At 42.4% G+C, this 11,443-nt stretch overlaps 1 non-coding gene across 1 annotated transcript; it reads left to right on the top strand.

Annotated features, from left to right (window-relative positions):
* The first annotated feature begins 9,276 nt into the window (after positions 1 to 9,276).
* On the top strand, positions 9,277 to 9,358 carry trnal-aag (transfer RNA leucine (anticodon AAG)). Its single transcript has one exon. It is a non-coding gene; the product is annotated as a tRNA-Leu (tRNA).
* Positions 9,359 to 11,443: the final 2,085 nt, after the last annotated feature.

Genomic DNA, 11,443 nt, shown 5'->3' on the forward strand with positions numbered 1-11,443 from the left:
TTGAGGATCGTAGCAACTCTCACTACATCACTGTCGCATCATTTTGAGGATAGTCGCAACTCTCACCACATCACTGTCGCATCATTTTGAGGTTCGTAGCAACTCTCACTACATTACTGACAGCATCATTTTGAGGTTTTTCGCAACTCTCACTACATCACTGTCGCATCATTTTGAGGTTCGTAGCAACTCTCACTACATTACTGACAGCATCATTTTGAGGTTTTTCGCAACTCTCACTACATCACTGTCGCATCATTTTGAGGATCGTAGCAACTCTCATTACATCACTGTAGCATCATTTTAAGATTCGTGGCAACTCTCACCACATCACTGCACCATCATTTCTGAGGTAAGTAGCAACTCTCAATACATCACTCTAGTATCATTTTGAGATTCGGAGCAACTCTCATTACATCACTTTAGCATCATTTTGAGGTTCGTAGCAACTCTCACCACATCACTGTAACATCATTTCTTAGGTAAGTAGCAACTGTCATTACATCACTTTAGCATCATTTTGAGGATCGTAGCAACTCTCAAGACATCACTTTAGCGTGATTTTGAAATTACTATCAACTCTCACCACATCGCTGGAGCATCATTTTGAGGATCGTAGCAACTCTCACGACATCACTTTAGCGTGATTTTGAAATTACTATCAACTCTCACTACATCACTGTTGCATCATTTTGACATTTGTAGCAACTCTCATTATATAACTGTAGCATCATTTCTTAGGTTAGTAGCAACTCCCATGACATCACTGCAGCATCATTTTGAGGTTTGTAGCAACTCTCACAACATTACTGGAAGTATCAGTTTGAGGTTCGTAGCAACTCTCACCACATCACTGTAGCATCATTTGTTTGGTTAGAAGCAACTCTCATGACATCGCTTTAGCATGATTTTGAAATTACTGTCAACTGTTACCACAACACTGTCAGCATCATTTCTTAGGTTAGGAGCAACTGTCATAACATCACTGTAGAATCATTTTGAGGATCGTAGCAACTCTCACTACATCATTGTCGCATCATTTTGAGGATAGTCGCAACTCTTAGACATTACTGTAGCATCATTTTGAGATTCGTAGCAACTCTCACCACATCACTGTAGCATCATTTCTTAGGTAAGTAGCAACTCTCATTACATCACTTCAGCGTGATTTTTGAAATTACTATCAACTCTCACCACATCACTGTAGCATCATTTCTTAGGTTTGTAGCAACTCTCATTACATCACTCTAGCATCATTTGGACATTTGTAGCAACTCTCATTACATCACTCTAGCATAATTTTGAGGATAGTCGCAACTCTCACGACATTACTGGAGCATCATTTTGAGATTCCTAGCAACTCTCATTACATCACTGTAGCAATATTTTTAGGTTCGTAGCAACTCTTACTACATTATTGTTGCATTATTTAAAGGTTCGTAGCAACTCTTCCTACATTACTGTCAGCATCACTTTGAGTTTATTAGCAACTATCACTACATTATTGTTAGCATCATTTTGAGTTTTTTAGCAATTCTTACGACATCACTGTCGCATTATTTTGAGGTTAGTAGGAACTCTTACTACATGACTGTCAGCATCACTTTGAGGCTGTTCAAAACACTTACTACATTACTGTTAGCATCACTGAGTTTCTTAGTAACTATCATTACGTTACTGTTAGCATCGTTTTGAGCTCAATAGCAATTCTTACGACATCACTGTCAGGATCATTTTTAATTTACTCGCAACTCAAACCACATGACTGTCAGCATCACTTTGAGGTTTTTCAAAACTTTCACTCCATTACTGTTAGCATCATTTTGAGTTCATTTGCAATTCTTACTACATCACTGTCACATCATTTTGAGATCATTAGCAATTCTTCCGACATCACTGTCGTATTATTTTGAGGTTCGTTGCAACTCTTACTACATGACTTTCAGCATCACTTTGAGGTTATTCGAAACGTTCACTCCATTACTGTTAGCATCACTGAGTTGAATAGCAACTATCAGTACATTACTGTTAGCATCATTTTGAGTTCATTAGCAATTCTTACTAAATGACTGTCAGCATCACTTTGAGGTTGTTCAAAACTCTTACTACATTACTGAAAGAATCACTGAGTTTCTTAGCAACTATCACTACATTACTGTTAGCATAATCTTGAGTTAATTAGCAATTCTTCCGACATCACTGTCGCAATATTTTGAGGTTCGTAGCAACTCTTACTACATTATTGTTGCATTATTTTGAGGTTCGTAGCAACACTTACTACATGACTGTCAGCATCACTTTGAGGTTATTCGAAACGTTCACTCCATTACTGTTAGCATCATCTTGAGTTCATTAGCAATTCTTCCGACATCACTGTCGCAATATTTTTAGATTCGTAGCAACTCTTAGTACATGACTGTCAGCATCACTTTGAGGTTATTGGAAACGTTCACTCCATTACTGTTAGCATCATTTTGAGATCATTACCAATACCTCTGACATCACTGTCGCATCATTTTGAGATCTTTTAGCAATTCTTCCAACATCACTGTCGCATTACTTTAAGGTTCGCAGCAACTCTTACTACATGACTGTCAGCATCACTTTGAGGTTGTTCGAAACACTTACTACATTACTGTAAGCATCACTGACTTGATTAGCAACTACAACTACATTACTGTTAGTATCATTTTAAGTTCATTAGCAATTCTTCCGACATCACTGTCGCAATATTTTGAGGTTCGTAGCAACTTTTACTACATGACTGGCAGCATCACTTTGAGGTTATTCGAAACGTTCACTCCATTACTGTTAGCATCATTTTGAGTTCATGAGCAATTCTTACTAAATCACTGTCGCATCATTTTGAGATCTTAACCAATTCTTCCGACATCACTGTCGAAATATTTTGAGGTTCGTAGCGACTTTTACTACATTACTGTCGCATTATATTGAGGTCCGTAGCAACTCTTACTACATTACTTTCAGCATCACTTTGAGGTTATTCGAAACACTTACTACATTACTGTAAGCATCACTGAGTTGATTAGCAACTATCACTCCATTACTGTTAGCATCATTTTGAGTTCATGAGCAATTCTTACTAAATCACTGTCGCATCATTTTGAGATCATTAGCAATTCTTCTGACATCACTGTCACATTATTTTGAGGTCCGTAGCAACTCTTACTACATTATTGTTGCATTATTTTAAGGTTCGTAGCAACTCTTACTACATTACTGTAAGCATCACTGAGTTGATTAGCAACTATCACTACATTACTGTTAGCATCATTTTGAGTTCATTAGCAATTCTTCTGACATCACTGTCACATTATTTTGAGGTTCGTAGCAACTCTTACTACATTATTGTTGCATTATTTTAAGGTTCGTAGCAATTCTTACTACATGACTGTCAGCATCACTTTGAGGTTGTTCGAAACTCTTACTACATTACTGTAAGCATCACTAAGTTTCTTAGCAACTATCACTACATTACTGTTAGCATCATGTTGAGTTCATTCGCAATTCTTACGACATCACTGTCCCATCAGTTTGAGATCATTACCAATTCTTCTGACATCACTGTCGCATCATTTTGAGATCTTTAGCAATTCTTCTGACATCACTGTCGCATTATTTTGAGGTTAGTAGCAACTCTTACTACATGACTGTCAGCATCACTTTGAGGTTGTTCGAAACACTTACTACATTACTGTAAGCATCACTGACTTGATTAGCAACTATCACTACATTACTGTTAGCATCATTTTGAGTTCATTAGCAATCTTCCGACATCACTGTCGCAATATTTTGAGGTTCGCAGCAACTCTTACTACATGACTGTCAGCATCACTTTGAGGTTATTCGAAACTTTCACTCCATTACTGTTAGCATCATTTTGAGTTCATTAGCAATTCTTACTACATCACTGTCGCATCATTTTCAGATCATTAGCAATTCTTCTGACATCACTGTCACATTATTTTGAGGTTCGTAGCAACTCTTTCTACATTATTGTTGCATTATTTTAAGGTTCGTAGCAACTCTTACTACATTACTTTCAGCATCACTTTGACTTTATTAGCAACTTTCACTACATTACTGTTAGCATCATTTTGAGTTTATGAGCAATTCTCACGACATCACTGTAGCATTGAATTGAGTTCATTAGCAACTCTTACTAAATGACTGTCAGCATCACTTTGAGGTTGTTCGAAACCCCTTCTACATTACTGTACGCATCACTGAGTTTCTTAGGAACTATCACTACATTACTGTTAGCATCATCTTGAGTTCATTCGCAATTCTTCTGACATCACTGTCGCAATATTTTGAGGTTCATAGCAACTTTTACAACATTACTTTCGCATTATTTTGAGGTTTGTAGCAACACTTACTACATGACTGTCAGCATCACTTTGAGGTTATTCGAAAGTTTCACTCCATTACTGTTAGCATCATTTTGAGTTCATTAGCAATTCTTACTACATCACTGTCGCATCATTTTCAGATCATTAGCAATTCTTCCGACATCACTGTCGAATTATTTTGAGGTTCGTAGCAACTCTTAGTACATGACTGTCAGCGTCACTTTGAGGTTATTTGAAACGTTCACTCCATTACTGTTAGCATCATTTTGAGTTTATGAGCACTTCTTACAAAATCACTGTCGCATCATTTTGAGATCATTAGCAATTCTTCCGACATCACTGTCGCATTATTTTGAGGTTCGTAGCAACTCTTACTACATTACTGTTGCATTATTTAAAGGTTCGTAGCAACTCTTACTACATTACTGTTAGCATCACTTTGAGATCATTAGCAATTCTTACTCCATCACTGTCGCATCATTTTGAGGTTTGAAGCAACTATCACTACATCACTGTTAGCATTATTTTGAGTTCATTAGCAATTCTTCCGACATCACTGTAGCATTATTTTGTGGTTAGTAGCAACTCTTACGACACGACTGTCAGCATCACTTTGAGTTTATTAGCAACTTTCACTACATCACTGTCGCATCATTTTGAGTTCATTAGCAATTCTTCCGACATCACTGTAGCATTATTTTGAGGTTTTGAGGTAAACTTACAAAGCTGAGAAATGTTCATGAAGAAGAAAGGCACACGTTATGATTGAGGCCAGAAACTAAAACTCCACACCAAATGTACTTTGACTTGTAGGATAATGAACTTGAATGTGTTGAAACAGCAGATCAATGAATCCACTACCACACAACAAGATGATGACCCCCTACCACAAGATGGCGTCACAGATCCTGACGCTCTGAGCAGGAAACACCGAGCAAAACATTACAACAAAGCTCCTGTTGTTCCCTCCAGGAAAAACTGTGGCTCTGATGAGAAGAAGGATCCCAGCGTCCTCTGAGGATCCATGGCCGCACCATTGGGTAGAAGGACGATGGGGTCGGCACCAGGAGGAACCCTGGTGTCTCCGATGCAGGGAAGATGGAGCAGTGAAGAGGCCACATTGTGGCGTCCTAAAGAGGACATTTGGTGGAGCCTGAGACAGCAAACATCACGCCCCCTTCATCAGAAGAACCACAGCACCAGAAGAAAGAATCCCGGCAGTGACGACAGGGAGGATCAGGGTGACCTCCTCACCTCCACCTTTGAACCTTCAAATGAACTTCAAAAAGCTTTAGAGTGGAGAAGGATTTTAAAACCTTTTATTGTTTTTTCCTTTCATTCTCATTTGTGCGATTGTCTGATTTATTAGAAATAAACACTGTCTGCTGGGTTTCCATTGACTGTGATTCTCTTTTTGCATGCAAGTTGAAAGTTCTGCCAATAAAAACACAAGTATTTGAAGACCAAAGGAAGAACCCCCAAAGTCACGACCCTGAGATCAAAGTGAACGCTCTGATCTCAGAGGTCTGGGATATTTCCCATCCCATGGTCCTTCAAATAAGAGCCCTGTGTCTCTGTCTCAAAGTTTTCAACCGTATTTGTTTGTTAAATTAAAACCAGACGACCACTGTGGTCCTTTTTACACGGTAAGTAAAGCACAGATGCCCTGGTGGACCTGTTGGCACCCTGGACTTTGAATCCAGTGACCTGAGTCCAAGTCTCAGTTCAAGCAGGTTTCCTGCAGCCTTCAGCAGAGCTGCCATGTTTCTCTGTAGAGAACTAAGTGATGCTCTCAGCAGGTTGAGGGCACCACCAACAAGTGAGGTATGAACCTCTGACTTCCTTCTTGGCAAACAGGAAACTCCTAATACCTCATTTGAGTAAAGTACCTCATATTCCTGACATCCAAGTAGTAGTGAAGTGGAGGAAGAAGGGAGGAGATCTCCAACAGGATCCTTCTTTCCTCTGTCCTCCTTGATCTCATGGATCACCACAGTCAAGGGGAGACCCAAGCTCCCGGATGGATCTGGCACTCAGGAACTGCTGAGTTTTCCAGTGGACTTTGTTCCATCCATGGTTCAGGAGCAGGACTCCTCCTGGTTAACCTGGTATCTTTCCACCCAACTGTGGGTTCTTGGAGAATTTTTCATGTCATGTCAAGAAATCAGGCTGGTGGGTTTTTCAATGAGAGAAATTCTGGTAACTTAATTAAGTGGCATGTTTGTTGAAGCAGTAATTAACTGATAAATTAAGAAAGGCCTGGCCAGTCTTTGCTCCCAGGTCATACGATGGAGTTAGAAAGTCCTGAATCAATCTGGAGTTCCATGATTTCCTTGTGGTTCATGATCCTTTTGCCAATGTAGTCTGGAACAAGAGCAAGATGAACCTCCAAATAGCAACAGGTTGATTGCAAGTGATGTCAAGTGGTATTTAGAGGAACCTCCTCCTTGTGTTTGGTTCCATGGTGGAATGGTGAGCCCTCTGGACTCTGGATCCAGTGATCCCAGTTCAAGTCTTGGTGGGACCTTCCTGTCTGGAATGTGTCCCATGTAACAAACTGATCAAGAGATGCAATGTGGCTCTAATGTTCTGGTTCATTTCTTACTGCCATGAACACAGACTGTGTGTTTAATGTTAACAATAAATGCAACAACTAAGGAGCCAGTAGCTCCTGTGGAAAAAAATTCTACTTTGTCAGTGAATTAATTCAGTCTGCAACTGTCAGTGTCTGTCAGGATGGCCGAGCGGTCTATGGCGCAGCGTTCAGGTCGCAGTCTCTCCTGGAGGCGTGGGTTCGAATCCCACTTCTGACAAAGGACATTTTCTCCACATTCCCATGCATCCACAGTGGTACATTCCAAACCCAGTTGAAGCTGCTCTCCACTGATGGGAGTGAGTGGTTAAACTGGCAGCAGAGGAGGCAAAGGAGCTTCCCTGTGATGGTCCAACATTGCCTGGTTTCCTCCAACATGGAGCAGCCACCAAACTCTAACTTCAATGTTGGATCAAAGTCTGCTGAAGAAATGTGTTTGGTTCAAAAACCCATTTGTGTTCATCCTTCAATTCACATTTTGTCCATTAACTTCATAATCAGAGTCTCCATCTCATCACATGACTAAAGTCTGGGTTCTGTATTGGTGGTAAAATATCCTTCCATGCCCCTCACTAGTTTGCACACAGAAAAGCATATTTTACTGGTTTCGGATCTCTTAGCTTGTTCTCTCACTTAAACCTGCTGAGGCAGCTTTCATTGTGTGATTGATTTAAAATATAAATATGGAACAGAACCATTGGAATCAGATGTCAGGACATTTGAAGGAATGTCAATCTCCTGTTGAAATGTTGCAGTGTGCAGCTGAGGCTCTCTGGCAGTGGCACCAGGAGCCACAATGGCAGAACCTGGACCCTCCTGGAGGAGAACCACAGGTGAGGGCCTTCTTGGCTCCAGATTGATGGAAATCAAGTGTCTGAGGCTGTTAGCAGCCATGAAGTTGATCTGGTTGGCACTGGTATTTGTTCTTGATGCAGCTCAGGAGTGATTCAGGAGAAGAGTTTCAGAACAGCCCAGGTTGGGGACTGGAATTTTAGAATTTCCCCTGGAACCAGACAACCTTGGGAGGTAAAACCTCCAATCATAGCCACTCAGATGCAGCAGCAGAAGAAGCTGTCATCCACCCTGACAGTCAGAGCATCAAGTCAAGAAAACATCACCATCTTGTAGTTCCAAACCTCCACCTGTCAGATTCAGCTACTTCTTATTGTGGGACTTTAAACTTGAACACAATGGAATTTGGACAAGGAGTTTTCCTTCCAGTCCAAACATCATCGTCCAGCCTCCAACCAGAGGTCCATCAGTTATCATGGAGCCACAGGTGGAGTCTGGATTCTTTTCTAGAATGAGACGGCAATGAGAGTCCTGCCAAGTGACATCAGTCACACGACTGGATGACTTCAGTCACGCGACTGGATGACTTCAGTCACGCGACTGGATGACTTCAGTCACGTGACTGGATGACTTCAGTTACGTGACTGGATGACAGTGTAGATGCCATTGTAGAGGTTGGGGAAATAGTCTCTGAGAATCCAGCTTGAACCCACAGCCTCCTTGTTTTCCAAAAACCCAAACAGCAACCATCAGTCTCCCTCCAATCCTGTACTTGGGTAAACAACAAAAACAGAGTAAAAGTCTCTGGCAACATATTTGTTTCCTGATGGGTTTCTTCATGTATGTGTGGTGTACCTGCTTTCCCAGAGGACTGCCATCTTTGTTCTGTGGGCTGACATGTTTTAGTGTCAGCACAGGTCTTTGCGCTGAGACTGAACTCTCATTCTCCTCCAAGTATTATTTCCACCTCACACTCCTGCAGATATTCAAGTGAACAGGGAACACAAATTTATGCTCAACTTCTCCTGTGTATTCATCCACAGTCACTAAACAACAACCAAACCAAACAAAAGAGGGTTTGCTAGCATGGCGATCAGCTGTAGTTCACCATCTTATCCAGGTCATATGACTCAGGAGTAGCGTGGCCGTCTGGCAACCAAAGGGTGGCTGGTTTGATCCTCACTTTCTCCAGTGACCATGTCAAAGTGTCCTTGAGTAAGATACTGAACCCCTAAATACTTCTGATGAGTAGGTTGGCTCCTTGCATGGCAGCCTTCAGCATCAGTGTGTGAGTGTGTGTGAATGAGAGGACATTGTTCAGCTCCTTGAGGGCTGCTGAGGTAGAAAGGCTCTGTACAAACTGAGTCCTTTTACCATTTCTTTCCTGCTTCTAGCAGCGCTGTTTTCACTTCCTGTGACCGTGGAGGAAAGGGGTCCCCCTTCAGAATAAGTTTGATATCATTGTTACTTCCTCTTCAACATGCCTTTAGCAGACCAACTCAGAGAGCAGCACAGTGAGGTAGTGTGGCCGAGCGGTCTAAGGCGCTGGATTAAGGCTCCAGTCTCTAAGGAGGCGTGGGTTCAAATCCCACCACTGCCATCATGTCCCAGGTCACTGGAGAGGTGTGGCTCTCACAGCCTTTCCTTTCACTTCCACAGGTATCTTCAAACCTGTGACCAAAAGAAGAAGTAGGTCCTGAAAACTCTCCAGCTGGTCCAGAACGCTGCGGCCCGCGTGTTGACTAGAACTAGTAGACAGTACTCCTGGACTGGCTTCTCTGCATGGCTCCCTATCACATTCAGAATAGAATTCTAAATTCTCCTTCTACCATCAAAGTCTTCAACAGTCAGGCTCCTTCCTACCTGACAGAGCTCCTAGTCCCCTATTATCCAGCTAGAACCCTTCGCTCCCAGGATGCAGGGTTACTGGTGGTTCCTAGAGTTCTAAAAGTAGACTGGGAGCCAGAGCCTTCAGCTATCAGGCTCCCCTCCAGTGGAACCGTCTCCCAGTTTCAGTCCAGGATGCAGACACCCTCTCGACCTTTAAGAGCAACCTTTTTGATCAGGCTTATAGTTGGGCTGCTTAGGGTGGCCCTTAGATATGCTGCTATAGGCTTAGGCTGCTGGGGGATCTCCCATGGTGCACTGGGCTTCTCTCTACTCCTCTCTGTCCTCCTTTATTTGTCATTTATAAATCATACTCAGATGTGTCACTAACTCCCTCTCCCTTCATCCCAGATGTCGGTGCTGCTGGAGGAGGCTGCAGACCTGAAGAGGCTCAAGCTGCCACCCGTAGCTCCACCTGCTCATCGTCTGTCCATCAGTCTCTTCCCTTCTCTCTCTCTTTATCTCTGTCCCTCTCTTTCCTTCTGTATATCTGTCTTCCTCCATTCTCTGTCTTTGTCTCTGCCCCGCTCTCCTGCTCTCTTTCCCCCCAACCGGTCAAAGCAGAAGGCCGTCCCCACTGATCCTGGATCTGCTCGATGTTCCTGCCTGTTAAAAGGAAGGTTTTTGTCACCACTGTTGAAGGATGTGCTGCTGGTGGAGAACTGTTGGGTGGAGGTTCATTGAAGGAGTTTGGTGCTGGACCTGCTCTACTAGTAAAGAGTCATGAGAGAACTTTGTTGTGATTTGGTTCAATACAAATAAAACTGACTTGACTTGACTACATCTATATACATGTACATCTCTATAGGTTTATCTTTACATCTCTATAACAACATCTTGTCTTATTATGGCAAAAGGTTTCTGAGGTTTGTACAGTAACTTGGGGGGGGGGTACCACAGCATTAGCTGTTTCCCATGGACTCTGCATCATTCACAACTCCTAAGCAGGTTACTAAAACAATATTATGAAGAATAATAATCATTTACAATATTTTCATAAAGCAGCAAACCGACAGATCCTTGTCCCTGATTCTTCTCTCTCTCTGCCCTCCATGCAGGTCCTACCTCAGACGGTGCTCACAGTGGTTCTCAGTGAGCTCAGGGAGCTTGTGAGGATAACCAGACACATGAAAAACTAGAGGGAACATTGGCTGGAGCTCAGTGTCTCCTGATGTACATGGCAGGGCAGCTGCTGCTGATGTCATCAAAATGAGCCCTGGAATCACAAGGTTTGCTGTGACGAGAGGCACTGACATCAAGACATGTTTGGAGCTGTTTATGGTTGATGGTTCTGTTCATGCCACTGTCACTAAAAAGAGTCAGCATTGCTGTGACAAACCTCAAAGGAAAAAAAGTACATGGTGACAAGTGGAAAGACATTGATGAGGGACACCTGGATGCTTCTATTGGTGTTCTTCTTCTTCCTGGAGTGTTCAGATCCTGCAGTGAGGCCACTGATCGTCTCTGGGACGCATCGACAGGCAGAAATATTTTCCGGGCCACAAGGCCACTTCAGAACTTTCAACGAACATCAAGAGTCCTCAGATTTGACGACAGAGACACCGGAGCAAGAACTGACAAGCTTGCCCCCATTGGGGATGTCTGGGAAAGATGGGTGCAGCTCCTTGCACCAACATTCAACCCAGGGCCAGAGGTGAGAGTGGATGAACGTCTTGTCCCTTTCTGAGGAAAATGCCCCTTCCAGCAGTCCATGCCCAGTAACCAGGAAGGACGGCAGAGCAGAGTTTGTGTTCTGGCCTGTTCTGCTTTTCATTTAGTGTTTATATTAAAGTTCTGT

The sequence above is a fragment of the Aulostomus chinensis genome, chromosome 1, assembly GCF_037954235.1.
Source record: "Aulostomus chinensis isolate RoL2024-O1b breed Wild chromosome 1, RoL_Achi_v1.0, whole genome shotgun sequence".
Taxonomy (NCBI): Eukaryota; Metazoa; Chordata; class Actinopteri; order Syngnathiformes; family Aulostomidae; genus Aulostomus; species Aulostomus chinensis.